The sequence below is a fragment of the Tamandua tetradactyla genome, chromosome 11 (assembly GCF_023851605.1).
Source record: "Tamandua tetradactyla isolate mTamTet1 chromosome 11, mTamTet1.pri, whole genome shotgun sequence".
Lineage (NCBI taxonomy): Eukaryota > Metazoa > Chordata > Mammalia > Pilosa > Myrmecophagidae > Tamandua > Tamandua tetradactyla.
The window spans coordinates 27,311,645-27,338,154 of NC_135337.1; the positions used below are offsets into that span (position 1 = coordinate 27,311,645).

Here is a 26,510-nt window from a genome sequence, read left to right on the forward strand (position 1 = left end):
CACCCATAAGACCTTAGTGAATTGCATTTGTAATAGGATCTGATGCAGAAGCAATTTCTGCCGGGGAAACTTAACCAAGGATATGTGACTACATTTCTTGTTACTCTATTAAAATCAATGCTACAGTTGTGTATATTACTGACGCGTTTTAATGCCTAAACTGAGCTTGAAATGTCATGTCATCTAAAGTTAAATTCAAAAGCTGGAAAAATTATTGCATTGTATTTGCATATTAAAATGCAATCAAAAGTCCAGGGATACTATTGATTTTCCTGATTGAAGCATCAACATATACTTCAGATCATAAATGAATCCCACCTTGCAAAAACAAAGGTGGCTGTTGGAAAAGAAACTAATTGGTTCTTGTTCTTGTGTTTATATAAAAGTTACCTTTGGGGTTATGAAATCTGAATGAAATAAACTTTATTCATACATACTTTAATGATCTGAGTTTTTTCCCGGAATCTTCAGGCTAGACCTAACCTACTCGCACCAATTAGTGATTAGTAAAATCCCTGATATAATAGACACTCAAACATAAATTTCAGCTCAGTTCATTCCTCTTGATTTCAGGAGCTATTACTAGGGCTCTGATTGGGGAGGGAGAAGGAAACCAAGCAGATTAGAATCTGAAATTGTCCAGAGCTTGCCTTGACCTTTGCAAATGGTCACTAACAATATTACTTAACATCCACAATGATGTAGATGTCTCTGTGTGTGTGCAATTTAAATAGCCTGAGACCATACCATTTTTATATTGAAAATCCCACTAGAGTAGCAAGTTAAGCCTATAGCATTTTTGATCACTTACCCAAAAAGCGCAGTTTCCAACACCAAGAATAGAATTAATGTGGCCTGGAGGAAACAAATTGGACATGCATAATTGATATCTGTGAGAATAATTATAAGGAAGTTTTAAGCTCTTAACATTTTTCAGAAAGTGCTAAATGCATTAAAATTAATTCTAAATATTCAGATACAAATCCTTGAGATTTTCTTTCAACACGTGGTTATAAGTAAACATCTAAGCAATCAAAGAGAACCCAGTTCACCATACCCTCCAAAAAAAAAATCTATGTATAATATAGCTTGATCTTGACGAGTCACAGAAATGGTAAACGGACATGCAAAATTTGAAGGAGATGAAATGATGTAACTTTGGACAGAAATGCACACAGTAGATAGGACAGAAACTAAGTGCCACCCAAAGTGACCAAAATAAGGAGGACACAGTGAATACAATTTATAAAGAAGACCCAAAATTCAGGAAAGTAGGGACAATGGTGCATTACGGACCGTGAATTAGAGAGATTTGCCCAAAGAAATAAAAATAGCCAGAATGTATGAACAATAGATGAAAAAGTAAAACATCAAATGACTAAGAAAGAGATGTTGCATGGTAAGATGAAGGAGGGTGTGTGGGACACTTGGCATGAGACTAAAGAAGACAAAAATGCACAATTCATCCTGTGAGGGAGTGGCGGCCTTTGAAAACACAACCCTTCATTATAGAAAACTATGATAAACAAAGTAAATATAAAGAGAAGGAGAAATGGAATTTAAAAAAGTAAATTACATTGTTATTTTCTACCCTTTAAAGCTACATTGCTCTTTCTATTGTGTTCTACTTTTCTCATCCTTTTATTTCTCTTCAAGAGGAACAAACAAGCAAAAATAATTTACAATCATAGATTATCAGTACCCACAGTCCATCTGTTTAGTTTAACCACAACAGAATGTGTGACAGTGTTTGAATTTGGGAGAGACGGGTGGGCACTATTATGAATCAATGAAACAATCCAATGTATAAAATAAACCCGAGATTCTGTTCAGTAATAAATTCCACTCTCTATGTTATAATCCTGCTTGAAAATGCTCATAGGAATTCAACCTAAAGAATCTCCTTTTTTTTCAAGAAGTCAATTGTTTCTACAATGAATATTCACAATACATATCCCCACAAAGGACAGCTAATGCATCCAAAAGTGAAACTGGTAAACAGCCACCGGCAATAGAAATTTATGGAATTAGAAAAACCGGACTGGTTAAAATACATGACTGCAGTCATTGTTGCAAAATGATTGGATTCATGTCTCATCAAATTTACATTGTGAAGACTGAATATAGTATGATTAGGCATTATTTTAACAACTACATTAAAATACAATTTAAAATAAAATGGCCCTTCATATCATACTAATATCAGTGTTTTAAATAACAAAGGGGATTTTTTTAAAGGAAAGGATTAGCATTTCGTTTCAATCAGTACAAGCAATGAGATTCCAGTTGGGGTCTCAAAGATTCAGGATTTTATTAATATTCCAGAGATGCATTTGTGTTGCCTCTGGGTACACTGAAAAGCCACTTAAACCGCACTTAAAACAGCACTACAGGATCAAATTGATGTGCATCAACCATTTACAATAAAACTTGATTATTATAAAGGCATACATATTTGCATAATTACATGTTTGATTTTTTGATAATGCAGCATACAGGACAAAATTTGTTTCATGTAGAAACACATCATCAAAAAGCACCATCTGCTGTAGTATTTAATGCACTGCACACTGATCAAAAATGTGGAAGATGGATTTCTGAGTATCAAAAGGAAAAAAGCCTGAGTTGTATTTACACAGGCAGTATGGCTGGCTGGATCATGTAGAAAGGAGAAATAAAATTCAGGCAAAACATGGTAAAAAAAGATAAGAACCACACATCCTCAAACACAGAGATGAGCGCCTTCATGAATATGGCATAAGATGTTTGGATATCTGTTTATATGATGTCATCCTTGCATTTAGTAAATTTTAGATTCTATATTTAGAAATGAAATACTTTAGAATAATTGCTCTTGAATAGAGTTATCCTTAGAGAGACATCCATTATGTGTAGCTGTAGATTTGGAAAGGAGAAAAAAAAATCCTCCATATTTCATTGTGCACTAAAATGAGAGTGGCAACGATAGTGGATAGTGAAATCATGGATAACTTTTTCTTTTATCTTCTGGATTTTTATTTTTTGCTGTAATGGTCTTTCTAATTTTACGTAATGTATAGTTAAACAGTATAAAAGGAAAAAGTAAAAACACATAAAAACATAAAATTTGGAGATCCAGTTTTCTAAAAGAAGTCTTCTGAGGAAATGAAAATAAAATGAACAGAATGCATGTGGAAAATACTAACATGCAAAACAAAATTTCACAACTGCCTTTCAGAGCACGTAGAGTAGGAAGGTCACCTGTGGACTGACTAGACCCCCAAGGATGATGTTGTCTCACTATTGGAAAATCAGGACTCCATTTCCTCAGGGACCTCTGGAATAATTAAAAATTGCTGATATTGCCAACTAGGTCTCTTGCTATGTGAGTCCCCAAAGACGTCTGACTCAGGAAAAAGAGTCCTACAGATGAATAACAAGTCATGAGTTAGGGCAATCAGAAGATGGTGAACTCAAATTAATTAAGTTGGTGTTCACTTATTTCCAAGCTTCCACTCCAAAACAACAACAACAACCACAGCACACACACACAAAACAAAAAGCTGAACTGTTACTCTAATCACAGATTTAATGTTATAGTCAAAAGAATCTATGTCTATTTTGTATTGCACAGTATTGGGAATGAACAAATAACAGTTTAACAACAGATCACATTTAATAATGCTATCTGGTTATGAGTCCTAAGAGTGGGGAGGAGAAATGTTCAAAAAGTTTTCCAAAAAAGAGCAACCCGGGACCCAGGAGTGCAAGGACCATAAACCAAATACTGGAATGCCTCCCACTTTGAAACCAATACCAGAAAATTCTATGGTTAATGCTTCTGTTACATTGGGCAGCTTCAGTGTCATTCTGTTTCCTATCTGGAATCCACTGAAGGAAACTGTTCTATCTAAGTGAACAGAGACAGGTACATTCACATCCTTGCAGGTGGAAAGAGACCTGTGGGGAGGAATTGGCCACTCCCTGCAGATGATAACTAGGCTGACCTCAGACCTGAAAACAAAGAGGACAATACTTAGGGGCCATGGCTACAGAGGCTGTCCTAGCACATATTTACATATTTTAAAGTTGTGTCCAAGATGCAAGGCCAATCAGCTATCTTGTTAAAGGATACTTTCGACTGAAATTAATTTCTTAAGATCCAGAATCATGTGCGCACATAAGTGTTGGGAAAGAAAGCATTTGAGAAATATGCTCAGGGTACATTAGATTCAGAATAGATTCCCATTTTGGAGATTCACTAGTTCTGATTGAAATCCTCTTTTTTTTTTTTTCACTTTTAATGACCATTTATGTTCTGATCATGAAAATAGTATCCACTTAGAGTAGAAAATACATAGCTTATAGGAAAGGACAAAGAATTAAAATTATCAGTAACTGAAGTTTTCACAAACTTAGCTTTTAAATTTTTGATATATATTAGGCAGGGTTTTCCAAGGAAACAGAACTGATAGGCTATATACATGCTTGTAAATATATAAACATTATGAGATTTATTACTGGAATTGGCTCACATGACATGGGGACTGAAAAGTCCAGATTCTGTAGGCAGGCCACAAGTTGGGAACTCCAGTGAAGGTTTTAATGAATTCCCCAGGATACATTAGCTAGCTTAAGAAAGGATAGAAATACTTCTTTCTAACTGCTGAAATCATCAGTTCTAACTTTAAAGCCTTCAACCAATTGGACGAGATTTCTCTCATTGTTGACTGTAGATGTTATTGGCCATAGAAGCAATCAACTGACTAATGATTTCAATCAATGAAATATCATCACAGTAACAATCAGGCCAGTACTTGTTTAACCAAACAGGTGGACACCATAATGTAGCCAAGTTGACAAATGAACTTAACCATTACAGTCCACCCTTTGTCAATCTGTCACTCTTACACATCTCCTTAAACTTAATACATATCTACTTAATTGTTAAACAAAAACAATGGCATACACACAGTTATACATTCACCTAACATAATTCAAATGGCCAATGTGCAACCAGAAATGCACTATTTACCCAGGAGAGGATGTAAGCCCTTGGATAATATTCACTCTTAAATTTGATATCATGTTACTTAAATACTGTGAATAAAGTTAATACAACTTATGTTATAAGGGGATAAGATATGGAAGAAAATAAAGATATGTGCTTTTGTGTATATACATATTCATAACAAAGAAAGGAGGAAATACTCATCACCATTACAGTCCTTGTTTCTGTAACTGGTCATGTGGTCATAGCTCATATTTATTACTACCTTCTTCTGCCCATTTCATATTTCTTTTGCTCTCAGCATGAACCAGTGCTAGTTGTGGTTCTTTGCCTGGTAGGGTGACCCAAACCTTCATTCCTGAAGATTCTGAAACATTGATAGTCCTTCCTGGAATGGGTGTTGCAGTTTTCCATTGACATTAATCACAGGGCACAGTAGTACTAAGAGTTACCCTACCAGTCCTATTTCTCCTTGATAACTAGAATTAATTACTCTAATTAGGACAGTAACTCTTTTCTTTGCTTGTTGATTCAGAGGCATGAGGAACCCGAAGTGAACAGGTGGCAGTCAACTTGCAGTTCAGTGGAGTCATTTTAGTGTCTCCTGCTGGAAGCATTCCTCCTTTTGGAATTAAGACCTATAAATCAGCAGAGCATCAGAACAGGAAGCAAAGATTTTTCTACTGGATCACTAGTGAGTGGTGCCACTTTCATTTTCACTCCTTGTTTCCTGAACCTGTAAATCCTGGCAAAGGGAGAAATAGCACCATGAGAAAATGCCCATTTAGAGCATATATAGCCTTCTAGAGAATATTGTCCCAGGCTTACAAGACATTGCCACCCAATCGGCACTGTAACTGAGACTTCAAAAGGCCATTCCAGGGTGCATGGGTGGTTCAGTGGTAGAATGCTCACCTTCCATGCGGTAGACTCGGGTTCGATTCCCAGACCATGTACCAAAAAAAAAAAAAAAAAAAGCAATGTATAAAGGTCATTCCCAGGTGGTCCACAGTGGCTCAGCAGGCAGAGTTCTTGCCTGCCATGCTGGAGACCTGGGTTCAATTCCTGGTGCCTGCCCATGCATAAGAAAAAAAAAAAATGAAAGAAAGAAATAACGTGCGAAAGGCCATTCCATTGCTCTATCAATTCTGTTTCAGGATGATGGAAACATGATAAGACTAGTGAATTCTGTGAGTGTGTGCCCATCCCCACACTTCATTTGCTGTAAAGCGTGTTCCTTGATTAGAAGCAGTGCTGTGTGGGAAATCAGACAGAGGATATGGCATTCTGTAAGTCCCTGGAGGGTAGTTTTGGCAGAAGCATTACATACAAGGAGGCCATATCCATAATTGAATTAAGTGTCTATTCCAGTAAGAACAAGATGCTGCTCTTAACATGATGGAAATGGTCCGATATAATCAACGTGCCACCTGGTAGCAGGCTGAGCACCTTGAGGAAAAGTGCTTGTCTTTGCTGCTGGTCTTTGTTGTTGGCATATTGGGCACTAAGCAGTGGCTGTGGACAGGTTGTCCTTGATGAGTGGAAATACATGTTTGCTGGCCGATGCATAACCTCCATCCCTACCTAGCTAGGGTGCTCCACTTTGTCCATGAGCCTATTGGGCATTAAAATTGTGGTTGGAGAAAGAGGCCAACTGGTACTGATAGAGTGGTCAACCTATCTCCTTGATTATTAAAATCCTCTTCTGATGAAGACACCTTTTGTTAAGCATTCACTTGGACAAAACTATCTTCATGTTTTTCACCCATTCAGAAAGATCTATCCATATACATCTCCCCCAATACCTTTTTGTCACCACATTTACAGCCATGTTCTCCCCAAGTCCCTGGCCAATCAGCCAAATCATTGGTGACAGCTCACGAATCAGCAAACAAATGTACCTACAGACATTTTTTCCTTCTAAGCAAAATGAACTAGTTGTATTGCTAGAAGGATCATATGCCCACTGAGAGGACTTCTCTTTACTAACGTCTTTCAATGATGTCCCTGGATGAGGCTATAGTGTTACAGCTGCCACTTTTGGGTGGCATCTGTATATTGTAAAACACTTTCTGTAAACTAGGCCTAAGTTTTTACTTTCTTACTCAATTGATTGTGGGCCTCTCCTTAAGAGCCCACAACTGTGGGCTGGGAAAGATAATAGAAGAAGTACATTTGGGTCACTTCTTCCTATAACTTATTTGTGACTTCAGTGTCTGCTTGAGTCTGATTTCATATATACCACTTCCATTTGATGAAGTAGTACTGCTGTGAACACCCAAACAAACCCATTGTGGTTTGGTGGGTCAGACAACACTCAGTTCCTGATGGGCCACTCAGTTTTCATGGTAAATTGGTGGTTTCTGGTTAAGCATTTGGTCCCTATTAAGGCCAAGTAGTAAGGAAAAGGATAGCTGCAGAAGATGGCAGAGCATTCCTCCAAAATCCTAAGGGTCTGTGCTGTGATTCTCCCGACTCCAATCAGCATCTCTATTTTCCACGGACTTTTCCAGCATCATGCTGGATCATGTGATCCAAGTGGTAGAGCAGCTTGCATGGCAACCTGGACTTAATGTAGAGCTTCCTCTTATCCTAGTCCTTACATGAAATTTGCAGCTTTTCAAGGTCACTTGGTAAATGGTTTCGAGCAGCACACCCAGATAAGGAACATTTTAACTCCCAAATCCAAAGAGGTTAGCTCAGCATTTGCCTCTTTTTTGGTCATAGGAGGGGCTTATCCTTTACTTTAGAACAGGTATCTCAAAATGTCCCACACCCCTGGATCCCTAGAAATTTCACTGAGGTGGAAGGCCCCTAAATTTCTGTTGGGTTTATCTGTTATCCTCTGACATGCAAATTCCTTACCTATAAGTACAGCGTAGTTGCTACTTCTTGTTCACTGGGTTCAATCAGCATAATGTCATCAATATAAAGGACCAGTGTGATGTCTTATGGAAGAGAACGGTGATCAATGACTCCAAGGAGTAGGTTATAACATGGGGATGGAAAGTTCATATGCAGGCATACCTTAGAGATTTTGCAGGTTTGGTTCTAGACCACTGCAATAAAGCAAATAATGCAATAAAGTGAGTGACACAAATTTTTTTTTGGTTTCCCAGTGCATATAGAGGTTATGTTAATACAATACTATAGTCTTTTAAGTATGCGATAGCATTGTCTAAGAAAGTCAATGTACATACTTTAATTAAAATATGACACAAAACAAATGTTTATACGTTATTAAAAAAATGGTGTCAAGAGAGATGCTTACTGTAAGATTGCCACAAATCTTCAATTTGTAAAAAAGGATTAACCGCAAAATGCGGTAAAGGAAGGCACAATAAAACAATGTATGCCTGTTCCCCTGGGGTAGGGCAGTGAAGATGCACTGCTGGCCTTGCTAGCTGAAAGCAAACTGTTTTTGGTAGTCTTAAGTAACAGGTATTGAGAAAAAATCATTTGCCAGCTCAATAGCTGTATACCAGATATCAGGAAATATGTTCACTTGCTTAAATAATGATACAATATCTGGAACAGTGGTTGCAACTGGAGTCACCATCTGGTCATCCTCCAAGATCCATCTGTTTTCTGCACCCTCCAAATAGAAGAGTTGAATGAGGATGTGGGAATCACCACCCTTGCAACCTTCAAGCTCTTGAAGATGATATTTGTCTCTGCAGTCCCGCCAGGAATGTGATATGGCTTTAATTGACTATTTTGCCAGGTAAAGGCGGGTCTAGTGACTTCTACTTGGTCTTTCCTAACATAGTAGCCCTCACTTTACTAGTCAGGAAGCAAATGTGGGGATTCTGCCAGTTGCTGAGGATGTCTGTTCCAACTATGCATTCTGGAACTGGAGATATAACCATAGACTGGTTCTGGAAACCCACTATGAGACAGACCTGAGGTATTTATCACCTGACCTTCATAAATCCCTACTTTGACTTGTGGAACACAGGGATGTTTTAGGTCTCCCGGAATTGAGGTCATTTCAGAAACAAAATCTAATAAACCCTGACGTGTCTGATCATTTCCTTTTCCTGAGTGCATTGTTACCCTGGTAAAAGGCCATTAGACCCTTTTGGGAAAGCTGGGATGAAGATTAAAATGATATGTTTTGGCCATGTAGCAGGATCCTTTCCCATGGGTACCTAGCCTTCCATTCATTCAAGGAGCTCTGGGTCTCTGAACTCTCTCAAGTCTAGAAATGGATTGAGAGACCATGAATCTTTGTTTTTGTGATTGAAGTTAAATTTTTGTCCACTTGACCAAGCATATTTTTGCTTATACAGATCAAGTAAGAATTTAGTGGACTTCCTATATATTTCACTTCTAGGTATCCCATGATCAACTAACCAACACCATAAATCTCTATAAGTCAGACTATTCTGATTACTGCTTACACTCTGATGTTCATTAGCTTTGACAGCTAAGTGTTGCCACTTGGTTTCTGCCAATCTGGGATCTAATTATCCTCATTGTATTTAAGAATTCAAGTTGAGTGACAGAATTGCTCACATTAATATCTAACCTACAGAGAAGAGTGACCACAGAACTCTTTGGTATGATGAAGCTGCTCTCAAAAAATTTTTCCTCGCAGTAATGGTAAAAAGTGTGTTCTCTGGACATTTCTGGGGTAGTTGAGCCAGTCTCATATGATAAATATACTCCAACATTCCCATCACTCTAAGCCTTTGGATCCCTCATCTATATTATACCAGGGAAGCTCTGCCATTTTGATTTCAGTCAATATAGGCCACCTTTTGGTTCATGATTAAACCAAACACCTGAACAAACTTTTACCACCCTTTTTAAACCATCAAGCTACAATATCAAATCAGAATCTTTGCTTAGTGGGCCCATATCAATGAATTCAGCCTGATTCAACTTTATATTTCTTCCACCATTATCCCACACCCTTAATATTTATTGTCAAACATATTTCCTTGATTTCTAGCTATAGAAGTGGAAAAAACATGCAGTTCTTTTGAAATACAGTGCACCTCCTAATGGGTAATATTTTGTACCTTATCTTTTGGGACCTCTTGGGCCTACTTATAGGTTTAGAAGGAAAGAGGGGTTGGTAGGAGTGGGTCATAAGAGAAATTACCAGACTTGCAAGCCAACCTCTTTAAGGAATTTCAGTACAGTTTCATCTGGTAAAATAAAATAATCTGTTCAGATGGAGGGATGAAGTTTGTTTTCTTGGGGAGTGCAGTTACAGATTTATCAGGCACAGCAGGGTTAATCTCTTCAGTGAAGGCTAGATGGCTGATTCCTCAGGGCAGACCACTATAGGTTTATCTTCCAAAGACTCAACCAAATCTAAGGTTTAAATGGTCCCACTCTCATTATCATCTGTCCATTATCCTCATTCCAATTTTCAGGATTCTAATTTCTTCCTAATCAATGCTCTCCATTTCGCAACAGATACGGTGCAAGGTGGAGAAATCAATTTATATTTGAATTCAGCCACCTTGACAATGAGACTCTGGGACTGGTTTTTGGAAATCTCAAGTCTGCAATTACAAAAATTAGAGTTTCTTTCTGGGCACACATAGAAACTTTCATGTCCTTCATGAGGCACTTGACCTGGCAAATTAAAGCCTTGAGCTCGTTCTTTTTGTAAAAAACAATATCCACCACTTTTAGGAATAATCAGCCAAAATAATTTTACTGTTTCACTCTTCAAATCTCTGTGAGGTATCAAATATACTGTCACCCAGAACCTTGTTTCTTAGAAGCATGTAAGTAGCTATATCTGATGGTGAGATTTTGCATATCTCTATTGCCAATTCCTGCCATGGACTATTAGCGCTATTTTGATCATTGGAAATGGAGTCACTAGCACCTTTTAATGTAATCAAATTAAAGAACCAATTCCAAAAATCCAGAAACATCTTAGAAATCTCATCCCAAAGATTTTGTTTCTCAAAAAACCACACTTGGTATCAACATCTATCATATCTATGATATCAACATGTGTGTTAGTTGGGGTTCTCCAGGGAAACAGATCTGTGTGTGTATGTATATATAAATAGTATGAGATTTATGATAGAAATTCATTCATGTGACATGGGGATTGGCAAGTTCAAATTCCCTAGGGCAGGCCATAAGCTTGTAAATCCAATGGAGGTTTCAATGAATTCCCCCGGAAAAGCTGACTGGCTGAAATAGAGAAAGAAATTATTCTTTCTGACTGCTGAAACCATGAGTTTTTCCTTTAGGCCTTCAATTAATTGGATGAGAATTCTCTCATTGTTGAATGCAATTTCCCCTGTTTTGATTTTAGATATAATCAACTATAGATACAATTAACTGACTAATAATTTAAATCCATGAAATATTCTCCCATTAACAGTCAGGCCAGTGCTTGCTTGACCAACAACGGGACACCATCAACTTCCAACTTGACACGTGAGCTTATACTCCACACAATAGAAAAACCACAAAAAATTCTTAAAATAGAGGAAAGAACACTTTTAATGATTTAGTAAACTCATGTTTGAAAAACTTAAGCTTTTTATGATAAAAGCAATAATTCAAGTAGCACTGGAAAAACAAACAGTGAAAAATAAGTCTCTTCTCCATACTCTATGTTCCGTATTTGCTGATCTCCAGAAGTAAATACTAGTATTATTTGTTATGTATTCTTCCAAAAATTTACTTGCATTTAGACATGCATATATGTATATATACACACATGCATTTACATAATAATATAATAAAATTTATACTGTTCAATATTTTGACTTTTATTAACTTAATGATTAATCTTCAACATGCTACTTTATCTCTCTGGATCTCACTTTCTTAACTGTAAATGAGAATATTCTTAACCATGTATTGAGGATAATAATAGCTCCTAACTCATATAGCTGTTTAAGGATTCAAACAGTTAGTACCCCTAAAGCATTTAAATCAATATTTGTATTCCATAAATCTACTTCATTTTTGGAAAATCTATACAATATTTCTTAGTCATTTTATCCAAGCTTATCACAAGTTGTTTCTTTCTTCCTTCCTTCCTTCCTTTCTTTCCTTCCTTCTTTCTTTCTTCTTTCTTTATTCCATCCTTCCTAACTTACCTTCCTTCCTTCTTAACTTCCTCCCCCTCTTCCTTCTTTCCTTCTTTCTCTCTCTCTTTCCCTTCTTCTCTCCTTTTTTTTTCTCTCTCTTTTTCTTTTCTTTTCCTTTTCCTTTTATTTTGTTTACATGTTTAAATTATTCAGCACTGTATTAGATCCACTTTTGTAAAAAGACTTTGGGCATGGTACATATTTTTCAGCTTATCAAAAAGTTTGGGGAGCAGAGTTTGACTTCCTAAACATATTAGCTTAGAAAAAAAGAGATTTAATTTGTCAAATAAATGGCTGGTTATAGTTTGCAATATAATTTGGCTTTTAATTATGTACTGTATTACATAGAGTGGGCAGTGGAAGGCAAGGTCTGTTACCACGGAGGGCATTAGCTCTTGGAGGAAGCAGAAGAGTGCAGAGCTGGATGAATAAATACTGCTGAATTAACACAACTTCTGGAAAAAGAGATGTCAATTTAAAGGCAAATATCTATCTCTGTACAAGAAAAGAGAGATTCTTGACTTATAAAAGCTGGAAGGATATGCTGCCCAACTCTCCCTTCTCCCTAGCTCCAGGAAACTCTGGCTATTACCTACTCCAGAAAAATCCAACTCATTCAAAGCAAGAGTATACCATGCTGTGAATAGTCTACTTTTTTTTCATTGTAACCCAGAAATCTTTATTACAAAAATATTTTTTTCAAGCCAAAAAGTTTAAGTTGCAACTATGTACAAACTGGGGCCTGTTTCCTTCCCTGTATACTAAAAAAAAAAAAAAAAAAGAAAACAACAAAACAGACAAAGTACGTATACAGAGACATTACAAAGAAAAATGTTTAAAAAGACTAGCCAGGATGCACAGGTAGTTCAGTGGTTAGAATGCCCACCTTTCATGTGGGAGACCTGGGTTCGATTCCTGGACCATGCACCCCACCTCTCTCCCCAAGAAAAGACTAGCCAAACTTTCCTGCAGATGAAGAAAGTTCAACAGGAATGATACCATCCACAAAACAGATGGAAATTTTAACCCAGTATTAAAGAATACAGAAGTCATTGCCTCTATAAAAGACCATAAAAATAGAAATATTGGAAATCAGAGAAGGTGTTGCTGAGATAACAGGAGTCAAACTAAGAGGAAATGAACTTGCTAATAGCAGAAATTCAGAAAATAAATAGATGAATAAGATAAATTATTTCAAAAATTGAGACAAATTATTAACACATGCATGAACAGACACCACAGAGAAGAAAAATAGAAAGTAGAAAAGCAAATAAAATGAAACAGAAATGAAGAGACTAGAAAATAATATATAAGAAAAATGGTAAACATTTAAGACAAAGGAGATGCAATTTATACATGATTAAATCCCCTGCCCCCCAAAACCCAAAACAATAAAAAAAATTTTTAAATATAACTTAGGAAGCAGTTCCTGAAATAGAAGAAAACTTGAATCTCTAAGATGGAAAAGCACCATGAAAACTGATCCCAAATGATCTCACCAATAAGACCTATAGTAGTTGTGGTAGACTGAATTATGAACCTCAATTTAGGCAAGTTCTTAACTGAGTCCTCATTCCTACCGGTGTGAACGCACTGTAAATGGAATTTCTTGAAGATGTTACTTTTAGGTAAGAAATAGTCTACTAAAGCAAGATGGACCTTTTATAAGCAGAAAAAATTCAAACATAGTGAGGGAAAGCTACAGGGAGGAGCTGGAAGCCTAAAGTCAAAGGAACCTGGAAGAGAAAAGAGAGGACATAGCCATGTGATGTGAGCAAGGATGCAAGCCAAGGAATCCCAAGGATCACCAGCAGCCAGAACTAGAATGTTTTGTTACAGACTTTGGCAAGAAAGCATTGCCTTTTTAGCACTTTGATTTGGGCTTCTCCTATCCTCAAAAACCATAAGCCAATAAATTCCCATTATTTAAGATAACCCATTTTGTAATATTTGTCATAGCAGCCTAACAAACTAAGACACTAATTAAATAAGGATTGTAATACTAGTGTCCGACAAAATCTACTTAGGGCCAATAAAAAAAAAGAAGGAAAAATTTATGTAATGTTAGGAGGACAATGAAATTATAACAAATATTAATATAAATGCATAAAAATGGCAGCCACTGTAATAAAACAGAATGTGCAGGAAATGCACAGGGAAATAGAAAAACATTAATCATGAGAGGCTCCAGTTTACTTCCCTCAATCTTAGGTCAAGTGAACAAAAAATAAGTAAGAATATTTTCTCATGCCCATGAGATAAAGACTTCTTGACCAAATGAGGAAAGAGAAATGAAACAAAATAAAGTTTCAGTGGCTGAGAGATTTCAAATAGAGCCAAGAGTTCATTCTGTAGGTTATTCTTACAAGTATACACATACCTTTTTTCAGTTTTTAGTGAATTGGAGTTGTTTAGAGGGAAATACCTGAAATTGTTGAGCTGTAATCCAATAGCTTTGATTCTGGATGGTAAGTGAATGACTATAGAGCTTTTAAGGTGTGATCCTGTGACTGTGAAAACCTTGTGACTGTCACTCCCTTTATCCAGTGTATGCACAGATGAGTAAAATAAAAAAAAAATGACAATAAATAAATATAGGAGGAGATGGGTATGGGAGGTTTGGGGTGTTCTTTTCATTTTTATTTTTACTTTTATTCTTATTTTAATTTCTTTTTTGTGCATTGACAATGTTCAAAAATAAATTTTGATGACAAAGACACAGCTATATGATAATACCGTACACCACTGACTGTACAATTTGAATGATTATATGGTATGTAAATATAAATAATATATCTCAATAAAATTGCATCAAAAATAAATAAATAAATAAAATAAGTAAGATTAGAGAGAATCTAAACCACATAATCAATAGAGTAGAATAAAACTTGTTTACATCACTGGGAATTTTTATTGTTTACCACCATAGCCTGGTAAACCTATCCTTACTCATCTCTGACATGGCTACCTACCAGAAAATAGGTAATGGAGCAACTCCAGAATTATTTCCATCAAAATCAGGTACATGACGTATTTATTCATTCTGTCCTCTAAAACCACTACTAATTAATATTATATGAGAAGTATTCCTCAAAGAAATTAGAAAAAAGAAATAAATCAGTGATAAAAATGATAAAGAAAAGAGTTACTCTTTCATTATTTACATATGTATTTATCAGCAAACTGCAAGAGAATTAACTAGACTACAATAAAGATAAGAGTATTAATTATTTAATGTGGACTAACAAATTTATCTCTCTATCTATTTCTTTTTTTATGGCGTGTATATATATTAACAACAATCACAGAGAATATAAAGTAATTAATGTCTTCATTTATAACAGAAAATATAAGATGGCTTTGAGAAATTCATCAGGACCTGTATAAAACTTGTATGAGGAGAAATTTAAAACTCACTTAAAGGACTTAATGTAGACTTGAAGAAACGGAAAGATTTAGTAAAAAAAAAAAAAGTGAAGGAAAACCTTTTCTTTCAAAGCCTGTGCATTCTTAATTGACTTACAATTTAAAGCAATCCCAACAAAAACAACATTTTTTTCTCCTGAAACTGTACACACTAAATCTGAAGTTTATATGAAAGAATAAACAAATCAGAATGACCAAATAAAAAATGTACAAAGAACATGAACAGTTAGTTCACAGAAAAATGAATATATGAATTAGATGCTCAACCGCACTTTTAGTAATTAAAGTGAAAACACATTAAAATGTCATACTTTATCTACTTCAACAGAAAAAAGAAAAAACCAAAAGTTTGGCAACACGTTTTATCAGAAAGGCTGTGGGAATAAAAGGCATTTGTACTTGTTCTGAAATATTTATAAAAATGTAAAGACTCATTTATGCTTTGATCCCTCAATTTGACTGTGGACACCCCCCACCCCCACTCTTTTTGGTACAAAGTTATTCATTCCAAAAGATTGGAAACAACCTAAATATCAATCTATATAGTACTGGTTAAATAAACTTTTAAATAGCTACACAAAGGAATATCATGCAACTGTGAAAAAGATTGAGGATTTTCTCTAAACACTAATATAGAAGGATCTCTATAATATATTAAGTAAAAATTATAAGATGAAAAGAAGTGCATATAAAATATTTTGAATAGTAAATTACAAAAACACACGTTTGCATTTAGTTATTTTTACCATGTAGACATCAGAAGAATATTTAGGAATCTAATAAATGTAGTTTTTTATAGGAATGGGAGATATGGGGACAGAGGTAATTGCAAAGATATCTAAATATATACTTTTTACTAAATTTTCTAATTTTATGCTTCTGTGTATCCATCGCCAATGTGCTACACATTTGAAATGAAATACAATATTAAAAAGAATCTTTTCACACAAAGATAATCAGAATATTATTTCTTCTGAGGATGAATTTTTAAGTGTCAAACTTCAGGTATTCATGGTTCCAAGTCACTTTCTATTTTATTCTTAAGCTAAAGGTCAGTAAGAAGACATGCCAACGTGCAAAAATAGGCTAGAGTATGCAACAGTATAATAGTTCCAGGAATTCTGGGAACAGTTTCCTGAGGAGTTGCTGACTTTGATGTGAAATTTTATCCCAATGCAGTGCTATCTTCTACATTCCACTTTTTGACCCTACATGTACGTTTGAGGCAATCTATTTTTACTTAATTAAAAAAATATATTATATGACAGTCAAAAATCATTATTCAACAAATAAGTACTAGCTGACAAACACTGAGGGACACTGGATATATTTTGGTCAGTTATACAGAGCCTTCTAGAGAGTCAAGAAAAATGGAAAAATAGCAAAAAAGAAGCAAATAAGTATGGAGACAAAGAGGACACTGTGCTAAAGAAAGAATGGGAGATTCACTAAAATAGGATCACCAGGGAAGGTTTCTCTGAAGAGATGATATTTAAGCCAAGACTTAAGGGTAAGAAAGAGTCTGCCATGAGAATATGTCAGGTGAGTGGAATTCTAAACTAAAGAATCACTGTGAATCACGTGTGGAGGTTTGATATGAGAAAGAAACCAACTTGCTTGAGAAAGGGTGAGAATTGGTTAGTCTAGATTGTGGAAGTTTAGGGAATGCTGATGAGAGAGGCCTTGGGGACGTGGGCAAGGGCTGATACTCACACATATGTGTCTGGTCTTAAGACAAAGTACAGATTTTGTCAGCAAGTGTCATATAGGGATTCACATTTCAGGAAAGACAGCTTTGTGGCTGTGTTGAGAGCCAGTTAAGGGTAGGGGTGACTAAAAGAGGGTAAAGCAGATCAGCTTGGAGGTATTGCAGTAGCTAAATTTAAAATAATGATAATCTGTAGTAGAGTGTGGCAGAGAGACAATACAATCACTTAAAATACAGTTAGGAGACTGAAATGATAGGACTTGCTGGTGAATTAGATGTATTGGAACCAAGACAAGGAGGAATCATGAGAAACACCCAGGTTTAGGCCTGAGCAAAGAGATGGATGATGATGCCAAAGAAAGGGAAGCCTGAAGGAAGACCAGGTTTTCAGATGAAAATAAACTGGATTTTGGATATTTAAGGTGAGATAACCATGAAGCATCCGTGAGAGGGTGAGTATGAAGTGAGAAAGTGAAGACCCTTTGTACAGACAACTCTTTCACGGAGTTTTGTTGTGAAGGAGAAAGAAATAGGATGGTGGCTAGAGTGGGTGGGGGCAGTGGATCAATGGAGAATTGCTTTTTTTTTCAGGACTGATATTATTAGATTATGTTTGTTCACTGATAGGAATCATTCAGTAAAGAGGGTGTTTTGGTTTGCTACAGTTGACAAAATGTACCAGAGATGGATTGGCTTTTAACAATGGGGATTTATGAGATTACAAGTTTACAGTTCCAAAGGCCATGAAAATGTCCCAATTAAGGCATCAACAGCAGGATACCTTCTCTGAAGACTGATTACAGGCAAGCTGGCTCTACTGTCAGATAGCAAGGCGCATGACAACATCCGCTGGTCCTTTGCTCCAGGGTGTTGTTGCTTTCAGCTTCTAACTGCTCCATCTCTCAGCTTCTCTGGGTGCTTCTCTTAATTTCATCTCTTAGCTTCCACTCCATCTCTCAGGTTCTCTGGGTGCTCCTCTTAATTTTATCTCTAAGTTTCTGTATGTGTTTTATCCTCTTATAAAGTACTCCAATAGGAGGATTAAGGCCCACCTGGAATGAGGTGGGTCGCATGTCAATTGAAATAACCTAATCAAAAGGTCCCACCTACAATAAGTCTACACTCACAGGAATGGATTAAAAGAATATGGTCTTTACAGGGGTACCTAGTAGCTTCAAACTACCACAGGAGGTCAAATTAATGCAGTAAAAAGAGGTGTAATAGAAGAATTGAAGCTCCTGAGAAAAGGCCTTTGATTAAAAGGATGCAGTCAGTGGTAAGGAGGGAAGAAGATGGCAACTTCTATCTTCAAGGATTGTAGATGTGGTGGAAGAAGGCTCCTGTTTTTTCAATGAAGTATGAGGCAACAGAAGGTAGAATTGGGGTGGCACTTCAAGAATGAAGTGATGGTTTAAAAAGTCTTCTAAGAAGAGTAAGTGTTCACCCAGAAGATGGCGGGCTCATAGGAGGGGAAATGAAATAGAGTGAAAGGACATTCCTGATGAAGAGAGATCTGCTGGCAAAGGCGTGAAGATGCTTAGACAACTTGGAGCATTAGGCAAGATTAAGTAGGTAGTTTAATAAGGCTAGACCAAAGGATGCAAGAGCTAAGGTGATGGGTCTTGGATGCAATGCTGAGGAATTTGGATAAAGTTCTATAGGCAATGTAAAAACATTGAGAACCCTAAATAATCTTAAGGAAAACATCACTCAGATCACAATGTGGATAATGGATTTGAGAGATATAAATCTGGTGACAAACCATAAAGATATGATGTAGTGGTCCAGATTGATAGATGGTGATGTGCTGAATTAAGACCGTAGCAGCAAGAATAGAGTGGAAATCATAGATCAGGACAATATTACCAAGATTAATTTGGCAGGATCTGGTTATCACATAGTAATAATCATATAGGGAGGGAAAACAGTGAGAGGAGATGAAAATTTAAGCTATAATCTTGGTGAGCAGAAACATTTAAATTGCAGCAGAGAGAAGGAACAGCCAGAGAGGTGGTGTAAGAAGCTGGGAAAAAAAGCGCTGTCACAGAATCAAGACAAGAGATAATTATAAGTAAGACTGATCAAGTCAAAAGCTTGAAAACATAAGACAAGGAGATCTGAAACAGGAAAATATCCATTGTAACTATATGCAAAAAATAATACGAATACTGGATATTAAAAAAATAATTGGGCAGAGAGAACCGACAGATAGTGTGCTGTTTTAAAACAATTATGTACCCCAGAAAAGCCATGTTTTTTTAATTCTAATCCAATCATGTGGTGGGGGGCAGGCCCACTCTTTGGTCAGGACCTTTTGATTAGATTATTTCCATGCAGATGTGGCCCTGCCCATTCAAGGTGGGTCTTATTTAGTTTACTGGAGTCTGTAAAAGAGCTGACACAGAGAGCTGAGAACCACCACAGAGAGCGCTTAAATGAAAACAGTCACAGATGCTTGAGGACACTAAGCTAAGAGAGAAAGCCCAGAGTCTGTCCCAGAAAAGCTAAGTGAGGACCCACAGAAATGGTTAGTAATAAGGAATTCTAAGTAAAAAAAATCTGTTTTACAAAGCACATCATTAGCAAATTTGTTCAGCATTAAATAAAAAGAATGTCAGTTGTATCTGTATTATTTTACGTTAGTAAATATTTAAAAAATGGAGATAATTTTTTTCAGGTTCTCTCCCTACTTTACTCCCCAAACTCTAATTTCCTCTTAAGATGTTCAAATCCTTACCTTGGGGATTTTTAGGAACATAATTTTCAAGGTTGGGAAAGAAATACTATATCTGAGAATAAATTCTGCAATCAGCCACCAAACTTCCATAAGCTTTTGCTTCTTCATTTTTAAAATGAAATATTTGAATTGGATGACTGCTAGGGTCTCTTCCATGGTAGACATTTATGAGTTCATGAACTTAACCATTAGAACTAAAATGTTCCTGAGATTCTTGTATTGCTCTTAGTAATAAGACTAAAAGGGATGGGTCCACACACCACTGCATTCCATCCTTCTTTATTATTTACTTAAAAATGTTTCTTCTCTCTGTCTCAATTTTCACTTTTATGAAAATGGAGACACATTTGCAAAGACACATCTTTGAACAATAGAGATTGAACAAGCAAGAGGCCTTGCACAAAATGAACCCTCAAGTATTTCTTGAATGGATGAATATAAAAATAAATATTCAGAGGTTGTCTGAGAGATTGTTAGAAATCCTTCTATAACATCCCTAACTACCTCTCTTTGGGTATCTCCAGATTTGGGGAACTCCTAACCTCACAGGGGTACCGATTGTGTACTTATGGCTGACAGAGTCACAACAGTGACCTTGAAATGGAAACCAGAAGCAGGCAGCAGTTCTATCCAGCCTCGATGGTGCTGGAGGACAGTGTCAAAAGTATAAGTGGCAGAAAGGCCACCCTCGAAGTTGAAGTTAGGTAGGTTTGAAGGGCTTCCAGGAACCCAAGTTGAGATCAGAAATATCAAAGTGAGGCCACCAAGAACTAAAGCTTTATTAGGATGTATCCTGGGACTTTTGTTCTTGAGGAAAAGACAAGTAAACTGTATTTCCACTGTAATTTGCTCTTTGAAGACCTTAACTCTATTTTACTCCTAGCTATGTAGGCAGATCTGCTGAATTGTAAATAGTGCTGTTAAGTTTTACCAAAGCTAAAATTTGTGCTCATGTAATCTTTGTCCACTAGTTATGGGGCACTGTACCATCAATATGCCAGATTTTCTGGTATCTGAAGATGTCAATTATATCATGTTTTATTTTGTTTTTTTATCTGTTTTTTTTTTATTATGAAATAGGTTAGCCATCAAAAAGATTTTGACTTTTTGAAGACCTGTGTGCCCTCTATTCAGCTTAACAAAACAATACAGTTTCAAGTCTTCTTGTACCTCCGATGTCATTATTTACTCTTTTCCCTAAAGTAATGAATCTCCTGATGTTTGTCTTTATCATTCTTGTGCATATTTTCTGTTTTATTATTCATGGATATATCCACGAAAAAATAAATATCATGTTTTTGTGCACTTCCAACTTTATAAACATGGTATTATACTGTACATATAATTCTGCAACTTACTTTCTCTCTCAAAATTCTACATTTGAGATTTTTCCATGTTCCTACATTAGCTCAAACATGCTCAATTTTAACTGATCCACTCACTGTATGAATTCATCATAATTTATTCGTTATTTCCCTGGATACTTAAACTGATGACTTGCTATACCTTGAAAGTGAAAAACTTCCATTGTCTAAACATTCCTGTGATGGTTAGGTTCATGGGTCATCTTGGCCAGGTGATGGTGCCCAGTTGTCTGGCCAAGCAAGTACTTCCTAACCATTACTGCAAGGACATTTTGTGGACTTAAATCATCAATCAGTTGATTGCATCTATGGCTGATTACATTTAGGATAAGCTAAGGGGTGTGTCTTCTGCAATGAAAGATGTTTAATCCAATCAGATGAAGGCTTTTAGGGTGATAACTTCAGCAGTCAGAAGAGAGAACTTTCATCTCTACTTCAGCCAGTCAGCCTCTCCTGGGAAATTCATCAAAGACTTTCACTGGAGTTGCCAACTTGCAGTGCCTTTGGAATTTGGACTTATGCATCATCATAGTTGAGTGAGACAATTTTATAAAGTCTCATATTTGCAGATATATCTTTTTGGTTGTTTCCCTAGAGAATCCTAACACAATTCCTGAACTCCAGAGTGGTGTTTTCTTTCTCAGTGTTTGGAAGACTTATCATAGAGAGACTTATCTGCAACCTACAGAAATATGTAAAGATTTGGAATATGTCCAGTAAAAGGAGGAGGCATTTTGATTTTTCCTTATTTTACTCAGGTAGAAAGCTCCAGGTCACATGGTGAAGTATATTACAACTATCTTTAATCTTATTTGTGACATAACAGAATGTTTTTCACTAATTTTAAGCATAAATAAGGGCAAGAAAGCAGTGTACCTCAAAAAAAAAAAAAAAAAAAAGAAGGGAGCTTAAGTAAGCATTTTGCAAAAGGTATTTATTTTATGTAAGGGCAAATAAGTAAAGATCATATATTCGAACCAAAAGGGCAATTGTCCGAATGTATTACTCTCATCTTCATATGGTATTGGCAAGAGTTCTCCATGGATGCCCTTTAACAACTGTCTGACTTGGTATTTTGTAAATCAAACTATCAATACACATTTTTATACCTACACACACGTATGTGTATGTAAGTTTACACATACATGTGACTGGAAAAATAGATACCAGAAAGTAATGGTAGTCATTTATTGGTGTTGAGATCATGTATGCTTGATGTCCTATGTTCATGTATTTGATATACTCTGCTGTCATCTCACTGGGCACAGGAGATATCACGGGAAACTAAACAGATGGCTTTGCCCTCTTACCTGTGTCTGAATTTTCTAATGGCTATACTATAAGCATGAATTTATTTCAAAATAAGAAAAGAACAATAAAAGTTAATTTTTAAAAGAAGCTATCAAATATGCTATCTGAATTAAGCTATGAGTGGAAGGAGATAATTTGTTTTAATTACAGCTATCTCACTGACAAAATAAAATTGCATCATTTAAGATGCTCTTAATATGGTTAAGTAAATCCTTTGGTGGAATTCTTGTGGCAATTTAAGAAGAACATATTGGAGACACAGAGGGCAGAAAGAATCTTTGCCCACAGCTCGTACTTTTCTGAGGATGCAGGCAGCGTTGGGGAATTCCCTATACAAACAGGGTATATTTATGTGGCGTGTAGTTATGTTTTGTAATAGTAATGTTCTTGAAGTATGTTTCCTAATATGATCTAATTTTAAAATATTGCCTTTCTAAAATAACAGATTCTCAGATCTTTATTCTATCTATATTATGTTATTTAAAAGTACTACCAAAGTTGGAGTTCAATTTTTGGTTGTTACTGTTAAACCCTCTTTTGGGTTTCAATAAATGAAAAAGATTTCAGTACCTTAAAAAAAAAAAGAAGCCTGCTTTTACTTGTTCTCTCCATTTACAGCCACAATTCCTGACCTCACATCTTTAATGTCTTTTTGCCTTTTTCGGTCTTTCTTGTTACCCTGACTCCCCTGTCTTTGAATTCCCATCACCACCACCTCAAACACTGAAATAGCAAGAAGTCTAATGTTATCAGTTATTTTTACTGAAACTCATTTTTATGGCAGTTTTAGCCCTTCACCTGTGGATTTGTATTTTCAAGGTGTTTATTTCCATGATAAGAATTAATTTTTGATTTCTGAAAATTTCTAGAGCAATTTCATAGGCACCCAGCCAGGTGAGCCCCTTTCAGAAATGCCTGGATTAATCTGCAATCTTGCCCATCACTTATCCATTTCTTCAGATAGATGGCCTTCTATTGAAGCCCAATCGCTTTCTCTCACTTTTCTATTTAAACCATACACTCTCTGAAGACAGGACACGGTCTAGATTTGCCTTCTATTTATTCCTGGTGCCTGGCAGGGTCCTGGCCAAAGTAGACACTGCTATTTATTAAATCAATGATTGGTTGTTGGCTTCGGGACTTGAGTGGAAAGTAAGGAGAGACTGCAAAGGATATTTTAAATACCAGAAACTATTTTAAGCTATGATTCTACCCTCAGTGTGTTTGATTTGGCTGTCTCAAAGTCAGAAAATACATGTAGCCTTTCTGTTCTCATCATCAACTCGACGTTGGATGAGTACTTCAGCTCCGAAGCAAGATGGTGCCACTCTCTAGTGAGAGATTCTTTGCTGGCATGGCACTATGCCACTACTGAAGTTGCTACAGCTGCCAAACTAGGCATAACATCCCTTTCAGAGGGGAGTTGCTTACCGGACAACTCTGTTTATACGTCTGCCTTTTTCTTTCTAAAGCCCTGAAGCAGACAATTTCGAGCAGATTCCAATGGTGCAAATAGTGGGCGTTGAGAAGTGCCTCTTCTCTCTATTCCTTAATCTTAAGTCTCTCACAGGATTCTCAGGAGAAAGTTAGAATTCTAGCGCTTTCTTATATTTTCTCCTGCAGCAATCTTAAACTCAAAATGTTCTAAATTGAATTTATGACCTTGCTTCTCCCTTAGTGGCTATTTCTTCCATACCATTCATCTTACATCAACTAATTAAGTAACTTTCATGGCATCCTGAATTCTTTCTTGTTCTTCAACCCCGTCATTCAATGTGAACTAGTGAAAACCATAAATTCCAACTATGACATTTACTCTAGGTGTCACAATATAGCATTTACTTAACATTCTAAATCAGACTAGTTTCTTAGTTCCTAGCAATGGAACTAATTTGTTATAACTAATTAAATCAGCTGATTTAATCAGAAAACAATGTATTAAAGGTACCACTGGCCAACAGAGCCTCCAAGAGGACCAGAGAATCAGTATGGAGTTTACCACCCCATGGAGCCAAATACCATATTAAAAGTCAAAATGCAGAATAAACACAAGAAGCCAAATTTCCCGTCACCAGTGATTCAACTGCTTAGTGTACATACCTAACCCCACCTCACTGAGCACCCCAAATTGTTGCTGGAGCCTAAGCAACTAAGATTCCTGCCTCTGGAAACTGGTTGCAGCATATGGCTCCTGTAATTGCTTTCAACTGGAATAGTTTCCAACTCAGGCCCTCTTTCTGAGTATCTTTAGACACACACACATCTATTGGTGGAGGCACTTCTAATGCCAGTGCCATACCTTAAGGAATATGAGAGAATAATTATTTGGTATTTTCAGGTTCTATATTGGAAGTTGGTCTTTGCCTCTCAGCAAGACTCACTAATAAGGCAGGGCATTCTCCAAAAATATAAAAGAGTTTCAGTTGCTGGGCAGCCAAAAGCAGAAAAACATACCTTATCCCCTCAATTAAAGTCACCTTATATGTAACATGATTCTAATAATAATTCCTATTTCCTGGATTTATTGTTGGCATTAACCATATAAAGAAATCAACATGCAAGCAGTCTGAATATGGGAAGGACACAAACATGAAATGCTTTTAATTTCTATCCAACTATGGCCTTTGTTGTGCTATTATAGACCTCCCATTTCATCTTGGGTGGATCCCATAGTTTTCTAGTTACTTTCTGTTAAAAAAAAAACAAAAAATTCAGTAAAGCCCAATTCGTTACAGAATATCCCTAAAATTTTCATCACACTGTCATTTTAATGTGTTTGAGAATGGCAAAAAAGTGTCACTTGGTTAGATCAGAACCCAGAGACAGGAGTTTCAGCAGGTCTATGGGTCTTCATTTTGTCAGCATCCTGCCAAAAAGAAGCGTGTTTAAGCAACTGTGTTGCTAGATTCACAATGTGGCTCTGATCCAGAAAGAGGGGAACACTCTGTCATTCTCCTTTTTATTAGGGTAAATGTGCAAGTAGTTTTGCATGGGTGATGAACATTTTGGGCTCAAGCATCGAGCATTCTCAGCTTAAGTGCCAGGTGCTTAGAAGAAGTATTGGAAAATGCTGGCAGCCCTGCAACAAGAGACCTTGGGGTCCCTGGTCCCATGATAAATTGAATTGGAGAGCAGATTTTCCTTGGTGAAGGGAGAGAAGGCTCCAGTACCAGGTAGCTTATTATCAGGCAACCTGAGACAGCCCTCAGGATAACCTAAACTACTGGGCACTCTTACTTGTCTTCACAAAAGCTTTTCCCCTTCCTTGAGACAGGTCTAATCTCTGGCTCAAGGGTCTGTAGCAGGGGCTGGTGTATAGGTTGTTGTATTCTTGCTGAGATGGTTTTATTTTAGGCCTTGATCCTCAGGTGAGTTGAAGTTTATGGAGTAGATGAGGAAAGGGATAAAAAAGACTTTTATGTTAACTGATGCTGCTGTAAGATTTCTATTGGCTGGTGATGCCTATGGCATGGGATCATTTTATGCTCTCTCCTTCTATGGAAATATGAGTGTTCTTCAGGGGGCCCCTTTCTGGGGACTCCCCAAGGTAAAAAGATACATTCCAACAGAGCCTTTTCTTGCCTCACCCCTTAGTCTCTTCCACTAGAAGTACCCATCTTAGCCTCTTGCCCAGTGGCAGCCTTCTTGGGGATGATATTAATAGGACAGCTTGGGCCTGGCCAACTTCCATGGAGTCCAGTTATTCTCAGGAAGTTAATTCATCCTTGGAATGCCAAACCCCAAGAGTGCGGGTTTGCCCACACCTGCCCCCATCTTTACCCTACCTTTTCTCTCAAACTTCTTTTCCCTTGATCAAAAAGGCACCACGTGGAGATTAGCAAATCTCCTACATAAACAGATATTCCACTAGGGAAGATTGCCACTTTTCCCCTTA

General features: G+C 36.6%; 1 long non-coding RNA gene across 1 annotated transcript; it reads right to left on the bottom strand.

Annotated features, from left to right (window-relative positions):
- Positions 1-5,212: 5,212 nt before the first annotated feature.
- On the bottom strand, positions 5,213-24,374 carry LOC143649438 (uncharacterized). Its single transcript, XR_013158998.1, has 3 exons — positions 24,047-24,374; positions 7,856-8,049; positions 5,213-5,735 (listed from the first exon to the last, which is right to left on the bottom strand). It is a non-coding gene; the product is annotated as an uncharacterized LOC143649438 (long non-coding RNA).
- Between the last annotated feature and the right edge of the window lie 2,136 nt (positions 24,375-26,510).